The sequence below is a fragment of the Morone saxatilis genome, unplaced genomic scaffold (assembly GCF_004916995.1).
Source record: "Morone saxatilis isolate NCDOM2014 unplaced genomic scaffold, NCSU_SB_2.0 Contig18, whole genome shotgun sequence".
Lineage (NCBI taxonomy): Eukaryota > Metazoa > Chordata > Actinopteri > Moronidae > Morone > Morone saxatilis.
In genome coordinates this window covers 25,161,546-25,168,402 of record NW_023339740.1, presented here as the reverse complement: position 1 = coordinate 25,168,402, position 6,857 = coordinate 25,161,546, and the positions used below count along the sequence as shown (strand labels likewise).

General features: G+C 35.5%; 1 long non-coding RNA gene across 1 annotated transcript; it reads right to left on the bottom strand.

Annotated features, from left to right (window-relative positions):
* Positions 1-3,612: 3,612 nt before the first annotated feature.
* Positions 3,613-6,851, bottom strand: LOC118328101. Its single transcript, XR_004796730.1, has 3 exons — positions 6,694-6,851; positions 6,427-6,546; positions 3,613-5,329 (listed from the first exon to the last, which is right to left on the bottom strand). It is a non-coding gene; the product is annotated as an uncharacterized LOC118328101 (long non-coding RNA).
* Positions 6,852-6,857: the final 6 nt, after the last annotated feature.

Sequence of the window (6,857 nt, the reverse complement as noted above, 5' to 3'; positions counted from 1 at the left end):
ACACGCACACACGCACACACACTTATGCAAACAAACCGAGCAGAGCCAAGCAGTGCTTTATGATAAAATTTTACTAACATGTTAACACACAATGCACAGAGCATTAAGCACCAGCGACCCTGTAATAACTGTCAATGCAGTAAACGGCTCTTGTCTCATGTGCTCAGGAGCCAGCATCACAGAACCCTGTCATCCATGCACATGATGTTTGTGATACGAGTCTCTGTCATACACACGCCTGAGGAAACATATTCCCAGAATGGTCCAGGAATAGTTGCTCGTTATGATTGTACTTGCGTTTGTGAAGACTGACAATCGCCTAAAACGCTTTTATTTCAACGCTCCTCCTGGAGGGTTGAAGGAAAGTCTCGCCTGGCACGCTGTGAGCACCTATGGAAGCCTATTTCTGCCAAGAAAGAGAAAAAGAAACCGATGAACAGTTAGAAATGTTAACAAATACTCACGTAAATCAAAATTTTGGAGATACTAAGACACTAATTTAAATGTTTTTTGTCTTTTCATGTAAAAGTATGAGCTCCTAAGTTAAACATTTGAAGTCAGTATTATTAAGGAATTTAGTATTATTAAATAAAGTCAAAAGTTTGACTTCTCGTTGAAATTAAAAAAAGTAATAATTGATACCACGTCCGAATTACAAACTGATAGCTTTGACTTTTTTATGTAATAATTTTAAATGACCATGAACATTTTTAATATTTAGTTTTTTCTTCTTTTCCTGGTGGAGACGGGTTTTTATAATGAAACTTTGATAAACTTGAGCTCAATGCAATACTGCTTTCCTCCCTTTATGGAAAGTTTTTACTGGGCAGCACTGACACAACAAATGCAATTTGGAAGTATCTATACTACTTTATAGCATTCAAATCACTAAATCTGATGAATTCTCAATGCAAAACTCATTTAATTTAATTAATTACGGTCCTAAGTCATGTACGATTTACTTGTAAAGAATATAATTTATTTTGTGCTGTGCACCAGTTTGTAAGAGGATGTTTTTAGCTCAAATGGAGGAAGACTGAACTTCTGTAGTGGCTCGAACTGTATAAACTTTGCAACTAAAACATGATTCATACACACAGATGAACCTGCACTCACACAGCACTCACTCTCTCAGACATTTATATGTGGGACAGTAAATCGTGGTTTATACTTCAGACATGTCACGTGACATTAATGCAGACAGTTTAAGTCCACACATGTTGAGAGACGGACAGATTTAGTAATCTGATGATGTGTGTGCCACTCAGCTGTGACTGGATGTGTGATCTTGTGGTAAGAAAACAGAGGATGATAAAAAAAAACAAAGTGGTTTTTATTCCTCTGAATGTAAACAAAGACAGATGTTGGCCTGTGGTTGCTGTAGTAACAGTGTGTGCTACTGCTGATAACAGTTTATAATTGAGCCTTAAAGTCTTCACACCTTCTTCCCCAAACCACCACTATATAAATCGTATAATCATTTGAGAGTGATCACATTTTAGCTTTGCACTGTAATCTAAATGAGAGTTTAACATGAAGATCTTTTTCATGCTTTTAATGAGACTCTGGTTCATTACGTTCCCGACTGCAGTTGAAGGCTGACGTATTTATAGAAATTCAAAATGAAATGTCAAACATTGAAAACCCCCAAAATTTTGTTTTTTCGAAGTCATAATTTTGATTTAGGAAGTCAAAATCTTTTACTAATTCATTAAGTCTTAATTATAATTACAATTATTATTTGAACATACCATTTTTTTTATTATTTTGCAGACAGAAGTGTGCTGCCATAGTTAAGTGAGTCCAAACTGTGAGAGAAAAGTCCTGCAACAATTCACCAGAAATGTTTTCACCAGCGTGCTTTTAGTAAAGATCCTTTTAGATGATTAGTGGCTGCACGGCCAAATCTGCATTTCTGAGAAAACAGGAGAAAAAAGACCCAACACTACAGCCAGCATTGTTTTAACTGATATCTCACAGATGGAGCGGCTTTTTGATTTGCTTTTAAACAATGCTGGAGCCTTAAGGGAATGAGAGCAGAGCCAAAGATTGAACAAGTTGGTTGCAATCTGAACGAATGACGACTGGTTCCTGTAGAGATAATGAGAGCAGCTCGAGGCTTAACGTTTTGTTCTTACACTAAATTTAATCTGCTGAAGAGCCAATTCTGACAAAAACTGAACTCCTGACGACCATCCCGCTCAGGATCCTCTATGTCGAAGTCTGTTTTAAATTGTTTTCTGATGAACTGACGAGAGCTGCACAGTCAAACTTACAAACCTACACAAAGTCACAGAGTCCTTTTTTAAAACCCAACAAACTTACTTTCATAATCCACTTCAGATTATACATTTTTGGATCAATTTCAGGTCATTTAGTGTCTCAGAGAACTCTAAACTACAGTGTAAATTTTAAATCCTGTAAGAAATAAAAAATTAAAGGTCCAGTGTGTAACATTGAGGAGGATCTTTTGGCAGAAATGGAATATATTATTCATGTTTTCATTAGTGTTAAATCACCTGAATATAAGAATCTTTTGTGTTTCTGTTACTTCAGAATGAGACGTTTTCATCTGTTGAACCGCCATGTTTCTACAGTAGCCCAGAATGGACAAACCAAACACTGCCTGTAGATGGGGCCTTTTGCAGGTTTCTTGAGGCCACCGTAGTTTCTCCTACACACAAGGCTGAGCTGTATTCAAATTGTTGAAATCTGCAACTTAACCACTAAAATCCTGCACACTGGTCCTTTTTTAAACATTGAGAAAATAATTGTTGTTTATTAAAAAAATCTTGAAGTTTAAAAGGCCAAAACTTGCAAAACCGTTGGTCCTTAAAATAGAAAATAATTCAACTCAAAGCTTCTTTAGGCCTGATTTTATTTTAATTCATGAACATACAGAGTCTACGGAGTCCTAACAGTGTAAAAATTAAAACCACATATAGTGACAGCAATAACAGCTTAACAGGTCATTTAATTTATTGTGGTAACTTGTATTTTACAGAATGTAAATTACTTTGATTTGTTTTGTTTTTTCTAAAACTATAGTTATTGGTTACAAATAACAGCACATAGTTGTTTGATGTTTGCTTTTTCAGAATTTGACTTGTTTGAATATGTTAAATGGCCGCTGTTGACAAACTTTGTTGTTGTTTTTGTTTGTTTTTTTGGGTCATTTTCCTTTAAGCCATCATGTAACACGTTTATATAAATGCTTTGAAATTTGCCTCTCTTTTTTTTTTTGTCTAGCAGATAATTGTAGAGAATAAAAACGCGTGCTGGTTGGATAAACCTGTGACATCTGGTTGTTGGACAACCATCTAAGTTTTATATTTGTAAAAAAAAAAACTTATTTTAACAACTTTGAATTTTTTACGGAGGCCTGTTCTCATATTGTACTCTGTGGAGAATGAAGAGTTTTGTACATAATGGTGTAAAGTGAAATGATGGCCCAGATATGATGTACAATAGTTATTTTGCTATTACAACAGATGTCTTACTAAATACAGAGATATAAATAAGAGTGGCTCCATATAATGTTCACTTACCTTTCTCTGACTAATTACATTGTTGTTGACACCTTGACTTTTTGAATTTGTAGTGGTTTTTTTATTAGTTATTTTGCGAATTTAACCAATTTATTGATGTTAATGGCTACGTATACATGCTCAAAAAACGTGATTATAATGTAATTAGGAGAGCCAGAAAGCATTGATATCGGATGATTAAGCAAAATCCCATATTACATTGAAATAATAAAATATTTTTTACAGTATCTGCTTATGTTAGCTATGGTAGAATATTTCTTTATGACCAATAATCTGTGGCTAAACTGTACTGACAGATTTCTTCTTTAAAGCAGTGTTGGAAGAAGTTCTCAAATATTTTTACTAAAAATACAAAAGAAGTAGCATCAAAAAGTACCAAAAGTAAAAGTACTCATAATGCAGAATAATGTATATTATAATATTGTATTAATAATGAATTTAAATTAATGTGTACATCACTTTCATGTTGCAGCTGGTTAAGGTAGAGATCATTTTTATTACTTTATATCCTGCTGGGTAGCTTGTGAGTTCAACCCCAAGTTTAACCTATAATAATAATACATCATAATTTATTTGTTTATTTATGGGTTATTCTATTTTGTATTATTAATCTGAATCTGCAAAGTAACTAGTAACAAAGGTTAACAAATATAATGGAGTAAAACATTAAATATATCCCTGTAGTATAAAATAACCTCAAAATTATTAAGTATTTGAATAATTAAACTTAATTACTTTGCCCCACTGCCAGAGTAATTACATGTTTACCTGCAGTAACGGCTGAATCCAATATTTTCATTTGTGGTTTTCCCCCGAAGAAGACATTTTATCATCAAGAACAGACAGAAGAAATCAGTGCAATCACAAAAATACACTTTTAAGACGCAACACTGATCATTTTAATGGGTATCATAACATACAAAGTATTTCACAAAAGTGTACTGTGACTGTACTTCAATCATCAATCAATCAATCATCTATTTTCAAATTTCCTTACTTATAGTCATTGCAGTTGCTAGTTTGTTAGATCTGGCTGTTACCCAGTGGTGTTAGTGAATAAAAGTTCACAATAGCATGTGGCTATCTTCACTTTTTAATGCTAACAGTACTTTTAAGGTTAAGTGCCAAAATATTTGAGCCAATATTTGAGCCAAGTGCTGTTGGAGAAAAGAAATATAAACACTACAAATTCAAAATGTCAACGTACGCTGATACAAGCACATACAGCCATTAGGTTGCAATACTGCGCCTTATTTTGTTTCCTTGACACTGTTTTTGTTTTTATTGAAGCCATAAAACCACTTCAATGAACCACTCTGGTGACCTGAAGGACAGTTGGGAGAAAAGTATCAGAAGCTTTATGTAATGAAACTGACTTTTTTTTCACATAAGCTGTCTATTTATTGTAACTTGAAGCTGAGTGTATTTCATGGCATTGTTTGCTTCTATGCATACAGAATTGTAATAAAACATTCACACAATGGCCTATCTAGAAGACTCTGTGCTACACAACCGCTGTGAACCAGGATGAAACAACAGCATTCATGTCACAGTGAAACTAAACCTGTATGTTCCATTAAATCTGTTGTCTCTTTCCCTTTTTCCTTTCCCCCCCATTGACCGACGCTCTCGTCTTCTTCTCCCCCTTTGGTCGATGTCCTTTCCCCCTGCTGCTGATTGGCCGTTTTGCCTGCCTGTCGAAGGTGTCCTCCAACAGCGTGTTTCCTCTGGGAGAGTAGCTGATGGAGGACCAGGTGAGGACGGAGCCGCGGTATGACGACCTAAAAGACACAATTATTCTTCTAAATGATGGATTTCCCAAATCAAATAAAGTGCCCCGTCCCCCCTGAACTACCCACCAGCAAACATCAGACTTTAATAAACTAAAAGGTAATTCTCAACCTGGACCGTGAAACATTTTCTGTTCTGTGCTGTGTATCATTGGAGGAAGTTAACAGTGAGTGTAGTAATGACACAATAACTGCAGGAAGTTTAAGTAAACAAGTGATTTTAAGGAATTTTGAGGAGATTATTTCCTGTGAATGTTGCATCAGAGATGAGATTTCCTGATATTTTTAGGAACCTTTCATACATTTCTCTCTGTACTATGTATTTTTTTTTTTTATGTATTTTTATTATTTTTAGCATCACAGATACTTATTTGGGTTATTTTTTGATCTTCAGTGGTGGATGAGGCTGTTTATCTGAAGGCTTGTGAATTCAGCTTGTGTTCAGGTCTTCACCGTGCCCTTATCCTGTGAGATTCTGTTTCAGTTTATATCTTGAATGATATTGTTTTTATTTTACTTACATCTAAGTAAGCCATCTGTGGCGACCCCTCTCCGGTTTATTGGCCCTTCTACTTGAGTAAAATGTGTGTACTTTTGCCACCTCTGATAAGTTATCAGACACTAAGAACAACAATCTGAGCCAGTTTGTGGCAAAAATAGACACTTTTAATAGACATATTTTGACAATGTGCAATTGCAATTATAAGGATTACGTCTGTTTCACAGCTGCAGCACTCTCAGTCAATAATGGACCAAATTCAAAACTTATTGTCCCCACAAAAACATGGGAAAATAAGGTCCATGTTGAAAAATACTTTATACAGGAATGAAACATGTTGTAGTTTACTGTTACTTTACTTTTTTGTTTGCCCTGGTCATAGATATGGATGCTTGTTGTCTGTGTGAATTTGAGTAATATTGGGTAGATATATTAAACATGCGGCAGGTTTGAACTTTTAAACCTTAATATTTGCCTTTAATTAATTAATTAACCTTTAACAGCTAAACCTCAGTTTCAATAGACTAGTGCAACTACACACACACACACACACACACACACAACCAGACACACACACACATAAACACACCAGCTGGTCATGTAGTTGTAGATTTCGTTGTAGTTGAGAGGATAATCCCAGACCTGGACGTCTGTCAACTGACCATCAAAACCTGGAAAATCAATCACAGGCTCACCAGACCAAGTCATACTGAACACACACACACACACACAGAAGAGAGAGAAAGGTCATATTAGAGACAATAATGAAGATGATTACATGCAAAATCCACAATAAACATTGGAGGCTTCAACCACATTGCTGAAATGCTAAACAAGCATGGTACTTTTTCCTCACCTGAAAAGGCAGCTTCTTCCTGACGCTAATGCTCCAGCCGCTAAACATCTGGACCACACCCTTCACGGTGTCCACGGTGAGGCAGACTCTGGTCCAGAGATCCCGTTGAGTGGTTGACCAGAATATTATGTTAGGTAGCAAGTATAGCGTTCTGTATCCGCCAA